The sequence below is a fragment of the Mchenga conophoros genome, linkage group LG15, assembly GCF_057382185.1.
Source record: "Mchenga conophoros isolate Kocher_MC1m ecotype Shallow Benthic linkage group LG15, M_conophoros_male_GT1.1, whole genome shotgun sequence".
Classification (NCBI taxonomy): Eukaryota; Metazoa; Chordata; class Actinopteri; order Cichliformes; family Cichlidae; genus Mchenga; species Mchenga conophoros.
The window spans coordinates 3231100-3248854 of NC_140540.1; the positions used below are offsets into that span (position 1 = coordinate 3231100).

General features: G+C 41.2%; 1 long non-coding RNA gene across 1 annotated transcript; it reads right to left on the reverse strand.

Moving 5' to 3' along the window:
* Window positions 1-10134: 10134 nt before the first annotated feature.
* LOC146557494 (uncharacterized) lies at window positions 10135-12972 on the reverse strand. Its single transcript, XR_014888704.1, has 2 exons — window positions 12932-12972; window positions 10135-10788 (listed from the first exon to the last, which is right to left on the reverse strand). It is a non-coding gene; the product is annotated as an uncharacterized LOC146557494 (long non-coding RNA).
* Window positions 12973-17755: the final 4783 nt, after the last annotated feature.

Below are 17755 nucleotides of genomic sequence, written 5' to 3' on the forward strand. Positions count from 1 at the left end.
TCATTGACAAACTGGCAGTGAAGCAGAGTCTGAGTGGAGATTAAATCCTCAACCCGATTACCCAGAATCAGCTTCAGGTGTGCAGGACTGCAGGAGCAATGATGGCTCCGCCCAGGGGTGGAGACCAAGGAAAACTGACAAACGTGCACTAACTGCTATGCTGGACTAAAATCTCAGAGGAATGTTTCCAGCACCTTGGTGAATTTAAGCCAATTCTGACGCATAAGGTCTACTGAAGGGGCCAGTGTATGTATATTAATAATGTTGAACATTTGATAAACTAACACCGTGTCTTATCATCTGTGTGCTCATGATTTATGAGCATACTAAGTGAGTTTATTTTTTGTTTTTGTTTCTTAGAGTAACTTTAAACACATATTAGGCACTGAAATTTAATACTGAAATCGACAGACTTCCATATATCACTTTATTAAAGTTGTATTAAGATGCATTAAAAGAAAAGAACACAATCTCATGTTGAACCAGCAGGAAGTCTGCTCCAGATGAATGGCACGAGACATTAAACAGGCTAACTGTGAACACGGAGAGGCATTCTAAAAAGACAGCTCTAATTCAATATTGAACTAATCCATCTGCCCCACGTCACAGATAGCTATCAGGACCACAAACAACCTCACAGACAAACACCGACGTTCATTACTCAGTCTCAAAATCCCTCTTGCTGTGCCTCTTTGGCTTGACGCTGACATATTAAATGTTTCTCGCCTTTTGATTGGCCCACTTTGTTTTGCCTCTCTTTATTGGTTGGTTCCTATTCTGCTGGTGCTTGTTTTTGGGGCTTATCCACAGCTGTAATTATTGATGCAATGATATGACTCCATAGCTTTCTATCAAAGAGCACTGATTGCCAGTTCAGAAGCCGAGGCCAATTTCCTGCTTTCTTGTCAGTGTTCATGCTCATGCCACATAATTAGGCGCTGTGGCTTAAAGGAAAATTATATCAAACGTTTCTCCTCCGCCATTTCAAATCCTCATATTGCACGGGCTGCGTGGATCAATAGCACAGAGGGGAGCACAAAAGTCATGGTTAAAGAAATGCAAATGAAACAGAGTTAGATGTAGCTGCAGTATCGACTCCAGAAGGTAAATCCATGTGTTGACTTTGTGATGGAGTTATACGCTGCACAACAAGGCTGGATGATTTCCTATAGAAGCAAACAATTCAACCTGTAGAGAAAAATATTTCCGGCTAAACAGAAATAACAAAGGGTTTTGATATCGATTTCATTCTCTCTGACGTTTTTTTTCTCCACTCTTTCATCAGCCACCTCTAGTTTATGCTCCATCCACTTAGCATCTCTCCCTTCCTCTTCTTTTTTCCACGTCCTTTTCTGTCCCTTTGGTTTCATCCCACCTTCCCTCCTGCTGTCACACCCTCCCAGTTCCCCCTTGTTTTCCATTCTTCTTTTTATAACCCTCCCCTCTCTGCCTTTGTAATCAGAGCTGTGACTGAGCAGTGTTTACAGGGTCTTCCCAGGGGCCTGCCAGTGTGGCACATTTGCTTTACAACTACTCACCTCACCTCACCCTCCAGTCCCTCTCTTTACTCTGGTCAGATTACAGAGGAAGAGACAGAAAACATTCTCCCTACAAACTCTTCACTCCCACTTTATGCATCCCCGCTCCTCCACCGTCAAACTCTCCCACCCCCTGCTGCACTCTCCAAGCGCTGGCAGACCGGCAGGAGGCCATCTTATCTTTCTGCTCAAATGGAGCCTCGTCTCTCTAGGCATCGTCGTTGCACAGCAGAGCTTGGTTAGACCATCAGACTGGAACATGATCATTTAACACTGACTAGGTGCACCGGCCTGCTGCGTACAGCGAGGCGAGCTGACAAAGATGCGGCTGCAATCATTTGCGTGCACTTGCGTACAAGTTACTCAGACACCAACTGAAAGAATTTATAGGACCACTGATAAGTGTGTGCACCTATTTTGACAATCAAATGGGTTTTAATGAAACAAGCACAGGTGTTTCGCTGAACGACTTAAACATCTCTGGAGTGCAAAGCTTCTTTCGGTTCTCCTCGGAGCTCCACAAACAGAAAGAACTAGCGTTACAGCAGAGTGGGAGTGGTATCCTTTTTCTTTTTTTTGACATGTCTATTTGTGTGAGCATCAGATGAGCTGATTGGCACTGGAACTGACTGATTGCTCTTGAGGGAAGGTGGTAATTTCTCTGTCATATTGTGACTGATTATAGCTCTGAAATATGTCACTGTTCCAACTCCATCAGAAGTTTTTGACAGGAGGCTTTGATGTGTGTCCACACAGACCGGTAGACAGACAGCTATCAAGAACCCACTCCACAGGAAGTAACACAGCTGCTTTTGACTCTGCTCCGTGCAGACACCTGTGTGTTGTGTGTCACAACATACCGTGCAAATGCACGACGAATAAAGTGATTCTTAAAAACGACACTACTTCCCCTGTTATCGCAGCTTGCCTGCTTAAAACGTATACAACATGTGCTGGGGTGATAATTGAGTGACGGACAGACTGTTTGAGAGAACATCTTACTTGCAAATTTCATACTGAAATAGAAAAGGAGACTATGTAGCGCAAAAACCTGCAAACCTCAGACAAAAACAACAGATTATGTAGATGATTTGCGCTTAAAAACCTCATATAAGAGCACATTAACAAGTTTTTCTGTCCTACACGGAAGAAAATTAAATGTCTAAGGAGATCAAGCTACCTCTACAGCTTTTGCCTGGAGGCTGCCAGAACGGCGTAACAGCCGACATTTTATGGAGGAGCACTTTATAAGCCAATGTTCCACTGGGGATGTGTAACATGAAAACTGACTCACATCCTTTGCTTGTGGGCACAATATTTAGCAAGTCTTTTTTTTTGTCTTTTTTGTTTCCTCACTAATAAATTCGGTTTATAGGAGTTGAAGCCCACATTGCAAGTCTATTAAATATAGATTTAGATTCACTAGACTAGTCATACCAGTAAAATATCTATTCTTTTAAGAATACATAGCATTTCAGCAGCACTGTGTTATAGATGAATTATTTGGATCTTACAGCGTAACAGTTGGATACTTTGGCTCTTTTAAGTTATTATACTTTAGACTCAAATAGGTCATTTTTCTCATGGGTCTCCACTGGATAAGGTTGTTTTAATGACCATGGTTATTCGCTCTATTTCAGGGGCCAGGCTGGAAGAAATTCAATCCCATCATCACACTGAATTTGAATAAGGAGCTAAGGGTCACAGTGTAGCGTAGCTATTATCATACGCCTCATTATCACACACTTGGTTCATTCAGATCAGGTTTTCTTGGTCTTGTCCCTTAGCAGACAGAGAGGAAAAAAGTACCCAAAAAGATCATGTTACAATAGTTCAAAGGGTGGAGGAAGTGGAAGTGACTGGAAAAATCAGTTTTCCTTGTAGGGAATTTCACAAAGGTTTTGTGTCAGATGTTTCACTTGTTTGGTATGAGCTTTATCACTTGAGGTATGCAATGAACTTCACACAACAGAAATCGTGTCTGAGTAGAAAGTTGTTAGGTAGGATAGGAGCAGGAGGAGTCACTCAGGTCAGATCCATCGCAGAGTACAGTATGAGATTCCTCTCGGTCTGCATGTCTAGCACAAATCCTTGTGGGGTATTGCATCAAGACACTCTTTTATGTCTGGAGACAGCGATCGATGGATCTCTTTCCCCGGACGGAAGCACTCCTTATTCAGCGGTTGATTTCACGGCTGGATATCCGACACGCCACTTAATGGATGTGTGAGTGTGTATGTCGTGTGGTTCAGTGTACAGTTGTAGCATTGTAATTCAAAGTGATAAATTAACACCATGGGTAACACCGAGGCTACAGCATACTTCTGTAGCCTCTCTGTATGAAATAAAACAGTATTGGGCTGAAAATATCTTCAACAAAACTCAGTCTGGCTTTAGAGTGGGTCACAGTATAGCAGCAGCTTTACCTTTTGAAGACTATGACCTGTTGTTAGGCATACTCATTGATACTGGTTTGAGTGAGGGGGTAATATGGTGCTTCAGGAGCTACCTTGCAGATTTAACCTTGTGTGTATCCGTGAAAGGATTTCCAGTTAAAATTCTTGGATCTCTTCAAAGGAGTCCCTCCTGGTTCCATTTTAGGCCCTCTCTTTAAAAAAAACAAAAAAAAAAACAAAAAACTATTTCTGTAAATAAAATTTGGGATAATATGTTTTTGAGCTAAAGTTCACCTTTATGAAGATGACACAATACTTTACTCTGAGTCAGGAAACTAAGGAGCTCCAGACTGCCTTTCAGGCATCACAGCATCTTTTCAATTAGGTTCTAAATGCCAACATGTTTTCCACAAATAACTTAGTTAATGCTGGCATTCGTAATCTAGGAGGAGGTTTTATTGAAAGACTAATGAAAAACTGCCTTAATTTACCAGTTAAGAAAATCCACGTACTGGCTACATTCTTAAATGTTACTATTCGTGGTGACTTTACTTACATGCAAACTACCTCTTCTACACTACATTGTCTGGACTGCGTATCACAACTCTTTAAGCTTCTCATCAAATTAGTTGTCTAACACAGCGGCCCCCAACCTTTTTATTTATGTCTGACAATGTTTTCACAGACCGGCGTTTAAGGTGTCGCAGATAAATGCAACAAAATAAAACCCTGAAAACCATAAATTTCACACCCGAGCGTCAACTCTCGCGGCCCGGTCCATGAGTCGCTTTAAGAACAAAAACATCACACTTTTTTCTGGCCTTCTTTAGGTCGAAGGACACAATAATAATAATGGATTGCATTTATATAGCGCTTTTCAGGACCCCTCAAAGCGCTTCATAATACCACTATTCATTCACTCTCACACACTGGTGGAGGCTACAGTTGTAGCCACAGCTGCCCTGGGGCAGACTGACAGAAGCGAGGCTGCCATATCGTGCCATCGGCCCCTCTGGCCATCACCAGTAGGCAGCAGGTGAAGTGTCTTGCCCAAGGACACAACGACCGAGCCTGTCCGAGCCAGGGCTCGAACCGGCAACCTTCCGATTACAAGATGAACATCCAACTCTTGAGCCACGATCGCAACAACACGATCGCAACAGCACTTTCCCCAGTACAGTGCTATATTGGGTAAACTCCTTATCTGTGCAATCCTTTACAACTTACAGATAGCTGCTATGATTTGCACTTGTCTAGATGGCTGCTCCTTAGGGTGTCTTTTTGGGAACTTGGTAGAACAGCTTTGTCTTATTTTGCACTTCTGTTTGGAATAAACTTTACACTGAAGCCGAATGCTTTTGCCTCCCTGGGCAAGTTTACTTTTTATAAAAACTTTGGTGCAATTAATATTCATAAGTCTGACTTTATGTTTTTGTAATATTGTATTTGTTGACTCTGACTTGGTTTTGTTTGTTTTTTTAATAATGTATATTCATTTTTATTATATCCACATTGATTTTATAATTTCTGCAATGGCATGCCTTCTGGGTAAAATAAAATAAAATAAAACAGGAAGTAAAGGTAAAAGTACCACACAGAGGGTTGACACTTTGCTTTGAGCTTCAGCTGCCTGTCTGTTTTTCATTGCACAGATCACTAGTGATATGAACACAAAAATATTTAATTATGAAATATGCAGTGATATTACAGTACAGTTGAGGGAATTGGAATTGATGTCAGGGGAATATGTTTAGCTTTTCCCTCTACAACAATCTTCATGGGGGTTAAAAAAGAAAAATAAGGATTTAAGATTCTTTTGAAGGAAAGGAAAAGTGAGTGCATGATTTGTGTGAAATGATGCCTGCAGGGGTAAATAATAAAAATCAGTTTCACCTTCCACTTTCCTCGCCACTTTATGAGACCAGCTAGAATACATATCCAGTTAGCAGTGAAGTGGAAATATTAAGGTAATTTGCCTGAATTTCCATCCAAGATATAACAGTGCAGACTGTAGCCCGGGTTAAATACCTGTACGTGAAAATCATCCAGCATGGCTCAGCGGGGGGAAAATGCAAATCATGATAAAGAGTGCATTAATCATATTCACTAATCAGACATAGCATTATGACCAGGAAAGCAACAGGACCAGTGCATCCCACAGATGTGCGATTGGATTGAGATCTCGGGAATTCAGAGGCCAAGTCAACACCTCAAACTGAATCTTGTGCTCCTCTTCTATTCTAAAACTAAAAAAATATATCCTTAAAAAAATTCTATTCTATTCTCAAACCATTGCTGAACTATATTTGCTTTGTGGCAGGGCACATGTTCCTGCTGCTGAAAGAGCCATCAGGAAATACTGCTTCCGTAAAAGGGTGTACATGGTGTGCAACAAAGCTTAGGTAGGTGGTGCTCGTCAAAGTAACATCCACGTGGACACCAGGACCCAGAGCTTTCCAACAGAACTTTCCCAAAAGCATGACACTGCTTCCCCCAGCTTGTTTTCTTCCCATAGTGCATCCTGGTGCCAAGTGTTCCCCAGGTAGACGGTGTACATGCACCACACCATCCACATGTACAAAAAACAAAAACAAAAAATAATTCATTAGATGAGAAGGCTTTCTTTTGTTGCTCTGTGGTCCAGTTCTGATGCTCACATCCCCACTGTTGGTGCTTTTGGCGGTGGACAGCGATCAGCATGCACACTCTGACTGGTCTGTGGCTGTATAGCCGAAAACACAACAACTGCAATGCACTGTGTATTCTGATCAGAACCAGCGTCAACTGGCTACAGTAGTTCATCTGTTGTATCAGATCACACAGACCAGCCTTCACTTCCCACGTGCATCGGTGAGCCTCAGCCTTGTCTCCCCTGTCACTGGTTCACCACTGTTCCTTCCTTGAACCACTTTTGATAGATGCTGATCACCGCAGACCGGTAACAGCCCACAAGAGCTGCAGTTTAGGAGATGCTCTGACCCATTTGTCTAGCCATCATAATCTGACCCTTGTCAAACTCATTTAAATCCTTGTACATTTTTCCTGCTTCTAACACATCAACTTTTAGAACAAAAAGCTCACTCGCTTCCGAATATAATAATCCCGCCCACTAACAGGTGCCGCGATGAAGAGATAAGTGTTATTCATTGCACCTGTCATTGCTCACAATGTTATGCCTGATCAGTGTATATAGTAGTTAACCATACTATGGGTTTGTGTACACTCAACATAGCTAATCCCGGATCTGCTAAAGGCACCATCTCTTGAGGTCATAGTTTAAGGTCTCATTTCCAAAAATTTCATGCAGAGCAGATTGATTGAATATTAGATGACAATTCAATACAACTGTGCTATTGTAAAAAACCTAATTTATGCACTTCACCATCAAACCTACTGGTACTGGTGGCTTTTACTTATTCACAAGGTTTATTAAATTCCTACAAGTTAGCTTATAGTCCACACATTTATTTATTTTTTAATTCGAGATGCACTGCATTTTATTGTGAAGACTGTGTTTCTTTTTGCAACAAAAGTGTTGAGTCACCAAATCAGCTGGATTGCAGAGGTTAAGAGAGAAAAATATGCTGTATAGGGGAAAAAAAACATGCCTGTGTGGTGTGCTGAAAGCCAGCCTTGCATGTATAGAGCTGGGTCAAGCACACATGGACATGCATTCAAGCACAAGTGCATGCATGCATGATTGTATAAACACATACGCACAGGGCAATGTCTCGTGCAAATCACGGCCTTAACGGCCCATGCAGCGAGGCTCAGGCTCAACTCTATGAATAGTAAAGCAGATCCAGCTGGGACTGCAAATCAGCAACATAAATAACAGATTAATATCTTTTCTTTTACAGATTAAACATTATCTTTCAGGCAGCATTCATTAACAGCGAGTCCTGCATCTGCATTAGTGTAGTGATGTGTGGTGCTGAAAGCTCATAAAGGTACAATTGCTACACTAATAAACATTTCTGGATTAGCTCTCTTCCATATGCCTGGCAGTTATATTTCTGATCATTGGAGCTGCGTGAAGCAAATTGAATAGAAGAGCAAGACGTTTGCTGTTGACTAAAACGAAGATAAATGAGATGTTGTTTATGCTGCACTACTGAGTTGGACTGCTTTGTCGACAGATAACCAAGAAAGCTTTGAGAAGGCAATTTGAGCAGCTTTAATGTCCTGGATTTAAACCTGGAAAAAGAAAACAATCCTTGGCGAGCTTAGTTGTGTGCTTCTCTGGTACAAATGTTAGAAAATAAATAGTTTCTCCCTTTGAAGCAAAATTTGCTTCTATGAGGCAGTGTGTAAGTGAAGCCAATGGTGGCTGATGGCACACAGATCAGTATTACACACTAGAGCAGACCTCCGAAGCTGAGGGAGCGATTCAGCCCCAGTGCTGTCTGTCAGCCCTGTGATATACACTTGGAGAGAGAGAGGTGGCGGGGATGGGAGGGGAGGTAGGATTTGATGGGTACATGCTGCTCAAACAACGAATGGCCGCTGGGCCTGTGTGTGAGAGAGAGAGACTGTTCACAGAAAGCAAGAGCAAGAAAAAAAGCATGTAGCCTTTGAGGGATTGACTTTTATTTGTGGCACGATGTCATATTTCGCAGCGTCACACCGGCAGTTCTTTGTGTGCGCCTGAGGTTTTCTCGCCCACATTTCTTTTCGATGCAAATGAACCTTACCGCGTTTCTGTCTAATAAAGAGAGAATCAAGACATGGTAGAGGCACTGTTTGTTTGTCATCACACACTGACATTTTTGCTCATCTCTGAGCCTGCAGCAAGGTAGCAATTTAAATGTTACCAGGGAACAGGTAGCGCTGGCAGGACAGCAAAGTAGACATGTCATCTCTTAGACTGAAAAACCCATTCCTCTCCTTCCACCTTTCGCTTGTCTGTCAACGAGGAGTTTATGCCTCCATTTGCTCATTTGAAAAGCCGTCCGGATAAATTGCTTCCGTTATCATAACAATCTGCAGTCTTCGCTAGCAGTGTTGGGAAGGTTACTTTTAAAATGTATTCCACTACAGATTACAGATTACATGCCCCAAAATGTATTTTGTAACATATTCCGTTACATTACTCAATGAGAGTAACGTATTCTGAATACTTTGGATTACTTAATATATTATCATGCTTTTTAACAGCTAATGAATGTCCTATTGCTGTGTGATTTATTACTATTACTGAAGGCTACTCACCATACCATTAGCAACTAGATGTTTAAATCTTAATATAAATGAGTAACAGTAGGTGGACATTAGGTAAGGCTGCACTTTTTGCAGCGATCTCATATAGAAAACTATTCCGCGCGTATAGAAAACAGGTCTGTGGCTCTGAACCGTAGTAAAGGACCTCTGGCTAATACGTCGGGTTCGTGTCGGGCTCGTAGCCAAAAACTAGCTTTACTTTGTTGTCTGGGTCAACTTTGGTAGCGAGAGACAGAGAGAGGCGTTGAAAGGCTGCTGCAACGGAACTTATTGTTTTGGAGGAAAACAGGAACACAGCGTACAGTCGAGTCTTAACAGCTTACTTACAACTGGGCTCGTCAGGCTCTCTGTTTGGCTGCAGTGGTTATTATTATATTTACATGCTTCCAGCTCCCGTTTCTGCTCGGTGACAGCTCGTACTTTTCCACTCACCTTTTTCTCCCTCCCTCGCTCACAGACACATAACGGGTATGACAGTCCATTCTCCCTGCAGCACGGACTACACTGCCCATCAGGCTGCATGCTTTAGGGCGATGCCTGTAACACTCTGCTATTGCCTTCATATTAAATCATTTAAAATATTTCTTCACGTCATGAGACGCGAGATTGAGACATGGGCATTTGAGCCTCTTGTTTTGTTTGGGTTTCCACCGGCGTGGAATTACCAAAAATAGAGAGGGCAGAGCCGAACATATGAAACAGGAAAAGACCGCCGTGTAATCCCTTTATTTCAACAAAGTAACTGTATTCTAAATACCACCCATTATAAACAGTAACTGTAACGGAATAAAGTTACTCATATTTTGTCTTTTAAATACATAACGGCGGTACATGTATTCCGTTACTCCCCAACACTGTTCGCTAGAACGCTTTTGTGGGGGGCAGGGGGCACTGTTGGCAAACTGCATTCCTAAATTGTGCAGGAGGATAGCACAGGCATTGATTCCTGATAATAAGTGGTAAATAAAAATTACTTTAGGTTCACTTACCAGAAGTCCTGGGCACAGTTTATTAGCACAATTAAGTGCACATCAAGCAATCATTTATCAGAGAGTTTCATTGAAAGGACTCCAAAGTCTTTTTTGTATACATTCATATATCACTCCAAAGCAGCTAAAACATCTTAAAACAATAAATATGGTTGCGTTACAGTATTGTGGAATATTCTTGAACTGTCACTCTTTTCTTATATTTTGCTGGGAAAATAAATAGCAGGTGGAGTGATTTATTGAAATATTTTTGTACAGTTCTTGCCAAGTCAATTTTGGGTATGGCTGAGTAGTAACAGTGCAAACATTTCTTTGGATGTTGACTGTACTTTGTCCCATTCTGTGTTGAGATGATATCACAGTTTGTTTAACAATGTGGAGGTTCAAGTTCTGGGGAGATCAATCCATGACTGATGGTGCTCTGTCGTGTGTTTTTCTATCTTCTAGGAAGAAACAGAGATTCTGCAGATTCTTAGGAGAAAGCAGCAGCAGGGAGAATTTCATGGTTTGATCCAGGAGTTGAAGCTGTTTCATGACCACTTTCTTACATATCTCAGGATGTCAGCGTGGCAGTTTGAGTTCTTGCTGGCAGAGTTGGGAGCACATTTCAGGATCCGGACAAATCATTTCAGAGAGCTGACTGACCTGGAACAAACCAATGAGATCTGATTGGATAGGTGAGTCTCAAAAATATTTTTAATGCACAAAATATTTACACAGATTTTACCCTTCCTATGTGTAAAGGTCTTAAGATACTACAGGATACTATTGTTTGAATATGACAGGGTAGTAAATATAGCAGAGGGTTATAAAGGCAACTGGAGCCTAGTCTGTAAGTGATCAGCTGTCAGCTTCAAAGACATGAATGATAAGCGAGTCCCTCCCTGTGTGCACACCTGAACTCCCAGTTGTCATGTTGTTACATCACAACTCAGGAATCTAACAAATAGATTAAGTTTGCAAAGTGTGTAAAGGACTTCACCGATATCCTACATTTGTAGTGTTTATAAACTTTGCATTTTTAAGAACTCTCCACTGTAAGGGAACTTTTTGGTTTTATACATTTTAAACTGAGGTAGCTGCAAGAAAAAGTTTGTGAGGCCTTAGCAGGGTCATGAAGGCCACGGGCCAAAATGTGTTGGTCAAGCAATAAACCTGCTCCTTATACAAGTTTCGGACTCACTTATTCCTAATGCAGCCGTTCACACCAACCATGGAATTAAGTGCAGTTATGCCAGAAGCATTCATTCTGTTTTTAAGAACCGACTGAAAGTGCCGGCAGTTCTGTACTTATTTTTCAGTAATTTGTTTTCTAAATTTAACCTTTTTGTCGTCTGATAAACCATTAAAAACTAAAACCAAATTTGTCTTCTCCACAAAAAGTGCGACATCAGGCACCATCCTGAAACATGTAGAAATGATTCGCACATCGTGCAACGTTACCCAAGATCTGATTATTAAAAACTGATGAAGTACTACTTGTTTATTTTTTTACCTAAAACATTTTGTTCATCAGTGAGTAAAAACTAAATGATAACACTCCAGCTCCTAATTAGTACAAGTTTCCTCAGCTTCCCCGAAGTATATTTAATCACATGTGTGTTGTTGCACTGCTGTTAATTAGAGGTATTTTGTATTCAGTATCTTTATGTAGATGTCAGTAATGCTGTTTTATGTTACCACAAGAAACTGAAGTCAACTTTCGTTATACAAATTATAATTACAATCTGGCAAAAAGCAGCAACAAAACAGGAAAAACAAACCACGAGCCTGCAGCGTGCACATAGGATTTCTGTAACTTGATGGTAATCTATCACTGCCAGTGTAACACAGCTAATGTTAATCTAAAGTTAACTTTCATGATAGGAAAGAATGACGGTGCTAAATCTAAGGCTTCCACAAGATGTTTACCAAAGGAATATCACTGCATTAATATTCGCCACGTCAGCCAAGATGGGATGAGCTTTGACCCTGCTGTCATTGCTTGACAGGTAGGGTACACCCTTTACAGCTCACCAGTCTTTTGCAGAGTAACACAAGGAGATGGACAAGCATTCACACCTATCACCAATTAGAAACCACCAGTTTATTTATTAACACGCATGTGTGTGGAAGGATGACTACCTGAAGAGGACCTACAGAGGCACAGGGAGAACAAACTCCACACGGAAAGTTACATTATAGTTTCAACCCGTTCTCACTCCCAAAGCCACCAAAACTAGAAAAATTATAACACACACACACACACACACACACACACACACACACACACACACACACACACACACACACACAGATAATTAACGCAACACTGCTCCAAAAGCACCACAGACATGACCAAGAGGTCCATTTAGCAGATTCTGTGTCAGCAACCATTGTGTTTTTGGAACCATTACGCATCTTCACACGTTATTTGGTGAACTGTAGCTTTGGCACTTTGACCTCAGGTGAGGTAGTGCTTAATAAGGTCAGAGAGAGAAAGATTTCATTGAAATACCACAAATCATACTAAAAACATGAACACCAGACCTTTGCCAAAACCATATTGATAATCTATTCCTTGTTATTTTGCAGTTGACCATAATGCTTTAATTTAGACATTGCTGGTGTAACTTTGCTTAACATACTATACCAGGTTTGTTTGTGGTAGCAGTGGTTACATCCATTACACCCACGCACATGTTTTTAAAGCAATTACTACTAACCATCAAGTCACTTCAATTTTCTTCTGTTCACAGGCAAATGTCTAGAAAATTATGTTTCTTTATGCTGCTTTGGCTATACTTACCATACTTGTCTATTTCGTCACGTCCTGTATCTAAAACAGGTGTGTGGGAGGAGCTGCTCCAGTACTTCCTGTTTATATAGGGTCATGAGGTCATCGATCGCATCACTGGGTGCAACCAAATGAAGGGTTTTTCATTTTGTATAGTATTGTTTATTTTCTTTAATGTAGCCTTTTGAGTTGTATTGTATGCAGTGTTTTACTTTTCAGACCATTTAGTTGAGTAAATGAGTCAATTTGATGCATAATCGTATTCCAGTTCTTTGTTTAGAATCGCATTGTTTGGTCTGACCTATTTTTTCAATGGTAGAGACTAATGAGGTTCAGGTGTGTGTATTGCCTACCTGGTTGGTTGTTTTATGGCAGAATGCAGATACCAGAAATAAAGAATACTTAAAAGAAACTTGACTAGTTTGCTGATGCTGTCTACTTATCACCTGCCTTGCTGTTTATGTTATGCTACCTCACAGGCATGCACAACAGAGATGGAAATCTCTGCATTCTACAAGGATGCAGAACTTAGAAAAAGAAGAAAAAAAAAGACTCAAACCAACAAAAATCCACGAAAATGTGATTTTTCAGTTTATCCTAAGGACGAATTTGCATGAGTTAATGTATAAGGCTTGGCCCAGCTTAACTTAGGAGTTTGTTCCAGATCCAGGAATTTTTAAAATTATTCTTTCTGTAATTTACATCAATACTTCTAGTGCTGTCAACATTAACGCGTCATCACGATTAACGTAATTAAATTTTTAACAGTTTTAACTGGAGCGCAAAATGGACAAACTGCCCAAAATGTGTTGACGGAGACATTTCAGGGATTTTGAGTCATTCTGCACTCCAGATGGGTTAATTGTGTTAATCTCGATGACGGATCCTTCCGCGGTACCGCGTTAACGTTGACAGCCCTAAATACTTCATTTTCAAGAAAATATCACAAGTTAATCCAAATCTAGGTAATTTTCTGGAAAGACACTCATTTCCTGTATGGTGTGGAAGGGAACCTCCATCCTTGCTGGAAGCATTCAGTCTCAGACTGTTAATGTGAGAGCTCTTTTTTTTATTTTATTATTATTTATTTAGTATCTTTTCTTTAATAAAAAAGGGCTGTTGCTAGTCTGATAAAACTTTTTACATGGTATTAAAGACCGTAAACTTTGCAGTCTCCACTGAAATACCAGATCTCTACATTTGTAATGAAGTGATAATCCACTTTTTGCTTTGCACCTTATTAAAAAAAACCTCAAATATCTTCTAAAGCCAGAGCTGTTGATGAGCATAGGAAGTGACAGTTCTGTAACGGTGCTAATTTCTCCTCCCATGCAGTCCAGATGGCAAATCAGAGAGCCCATAATCAAACATTAACTTTAACAACACCACCACAAGCAGCTCAGAGCCATTGCACTCCACCAGTTGGTACATTAACAATTCAAGTGGAGCAGTGTCGGTCTCCGAATGGTCTTCAAACAGAGCGTCGCTTTAATGGGATCCTGGGGGCACCTCATATAAGGGTCGTGAAAGGGAATGCTTGTTTCTGTAGGAAATAATGAGGTCACTCTCTGTATAATGAGGCAACTGAACTGGGGGGTGGGGGGGGGGGGGGGGTGACTGGGTTTGAGACGGCAAGACGTGTGGGATTTCAGGCTCACCTCAACATCAATTTGTCAAAACTGATTTTGGATCGCAATTTCGTTCCCAGCGTTTTCTCCCTCCTGCTCCGGGCGTCCTCCTCAGCTTACTGTCTTTAACACACTGTAATTTTGTCGTGTCATCAGCACCAGCAGGGTGTGACATCCCGCTGCTTTTAATCATTCTCAATCAGAAGGGACTGTCTCCCGCTCTCCGTCTCTTCTGCCGTCGCCCTTCGCCGATTTCTCTGCAGGAGACAGTCAAAATGGAGAAGAATGAAACATGTGTGCAACCTTTTCAAGGACAGCAGTGAGGATGGGCTGTCCGGCTAGAAAGCACTTTAGGAAAAGAAAACCAGTGGTGCGGTTAATACAGAAAAGAAGAAGAGGGGAAATAGATGAGGGGGCCTGAAAGCCGACTATGATGACTTCTATATATAGCCACTGCCGCGCGTGGTGAAGGCCTCCACTGTTAAGACAGCGTGCTCTTCCAGCTAAAGGGATTTCACAGAGAATATGTGTGTGTCAGTGTGTTGGTGTGTGCACACACATGTATCTTCATGTGTTTATTAAGGCCAGAGATTACACTGAACACTGCTCCCGACAAGAGGGGAGGAAGAGAGGAGGAGGAGGAAGAGGAGGAGAGAGCTGTTTAGCTGCAGGAGCTGTACCGTCCTTAATTACAAACCAAACAACCAAAGGCCTTCTCCCTTACAGGATAAATGCTTATGTATTTCTCTGAAGGGCTATTATTACAAAACCTTTCTACTCAGCAATTTCTAATAATTAAATGTTACAAGGACCCATTTTTCCTACAAGGATCATATGGATTTCTTTTTTTAACGCTGTGCATTATTCAGCAAGGAAGACACGTTTTCTTCTTGCAGGCCAGTTTTTTTAAAATAAACCAGGCTGCACAATTTATTCTCATAATTAGTCTGACATGCACCACAGATAACAAAGGACAGTAGTATGCAACAGGTTCTGTTTCTAAAGTGATGCAGTCATCTATCTCTACATGGAGAAGATTAAAAGATAGATTTAGGAAATAAGACGTTCAGATCCATAATGACAGTTTACCGGTTCTTTCTGGTTACTGCAGCATGCACACCCCATAAAATTAAAGCTTATTCACTTACCTTAAAACACATGCAAATAGAAAGCTTGTAAGTAAAGTAGTAGGATGTAGGGGTACTTTCTGAGTTCACAGGTAGATAGAGTCATTCATGCTTTCTGCAACATTTTCTTTCATTTTTATTTTTTCCTTGTTTGTATAGCTGAAACATGAGTTATACAAAAGTTTGCAAAGTCTGGAAAATACAAGCAGTGATTTATTGAAATGTGTGCAAAAATAAATGGAACTACAGCAATGTCGTGTTGAAAAATTAAGATGTCAGATGGTGATCTGAGTGTAATTATCTGTGTTCACAATTCCACTGGCTGAGATGTTGCCCCAAATCATGACTGAGCCTCCACCGTGCTTTAGAGGCTGTAGACACTCACCGTTGCACTTCTCTCTTGACCCCCTCCATAGATATTGACACTACCTTAAACCAGAAATTTCAATCGGTTGCCACTGATTTTAAGTCCAGTTCTTGTTTAAGTTGGCATACTTCAGCTTTTTCTCCCCGTTCCTCCTCCTTAAGATTGGCTTCTTGACAGATGTCTGTGAAGGTTCTCAGTCATCCAGGTCATCGTAGTCTAAGGAGCTTGGAAAGAAAAGCGTCTGGACTTCTTTAAGTTTCATGAAGACGTTTCACCTCTCATCTGAGAAGCTATGGTGGGGAGTCCCAACATTTGACCCTAGAACTGAAGAAGCTTCTCAGATGAGAGGTGAAACATCTTCAAGCAACTTAAAGAAGTCCAGACGCTTTTCTTTTTAAGCTCCTTAGACTTCTTGACAGATCACTTTAGTTATTCTGAAGGTGGAATTTAAACCCTTAACTTCTCCAGCTTCATAGTCAGGTTCATTACTTTATTCCAACTTTTCAGTATGTACAATCTTAAGATAACAGTCTTAATTTGCAACAACTTAAACAATTTCTACTATAACTCAAAAAACATTTGCTATTATTTACAAAACGACCAGTGTTAGATTTCTCTCGGAAGCCACACCTCAAGTTCTTCACTGCCAGTCAGTTCATCCCATCTTGGTCTCATTTTAATAAGAAAAACATTTCCTCCTCCCATTAGCTCCCATAGAGACCATGAGAGGGAATGGAGGTAAATAAAAGACTCCTGATTGTGAAATAATGAGTACGCCAGTTGCTGCTTCCCAGGCAGCTGCTGCTGTCAGCAGGTTTTGAATCACTGTGAAAGCAGTGGAACGGGGGAATAATGGGAGCTATTAAAATAGCTATAAAGATTACCAACATAACCACCTACCAAACACTTCATTTGATGAAAGACGATTGGCAGATAGGAGCAACACACGTTTGACAGATTAGTTCATTACAGTCATATATGATATCATTAGAAAATTAACATATTTCTGTTCTCTGAAGTCACACCCACTGTGGTGAATGACAAGGAAACGGCCACAGTCTTAAAGTGAAGAACTGCATTTGTCTTGATGTGAGTAGTAAACAGCTCTCCAACCTCACTGTCATTTCAGTTCCAGGTGTCACTGTGAGGGAAAACTACTGACATCTCAGCAGTCATTGCTATTCTGTTCAAGTTTGCAAACATACACAGTGTGGTAAATCAATAACATTAGGTTTTTTTATATACATATATATATAACAACCAGCTCGCCCCTGTGGGCGGTCAATCCTTCAAGCTCGGGTCCTCTACCAGAGGCCTGGGAGCTTGAGGGTCCTGCGCAGTATCTTAGCTGTTCCCAGGACTGCGCTCTTCTGGACAGAGATCTCCGATGTTGTTCCCAGGATCTGCTGGAGCCACTCGCCTAGCTTGGGAGTCACCGCACCTAGTGCTCCGATTACCACGGGGACAACTGTTACCTTCACCCTCCACATCCTCTCGAGCTCTTCTCTGAGCCCTTGGTATTTCTCCAGCTTCTCGTGTTCCTTCTTCCTGATATTGCTGTCATTCGGAACCGCTGCATCGATCACTACGGCCGTCTTCTTCTGTTTGCCTACCACCACTATGTCCGGTTGGTTAGCCACCACCATTTTGTCCGTCTGTATCTGGAAGTCCCACAGGATCTTAGCTCGGTCATTCTCCACCACCCTTGGGGGCA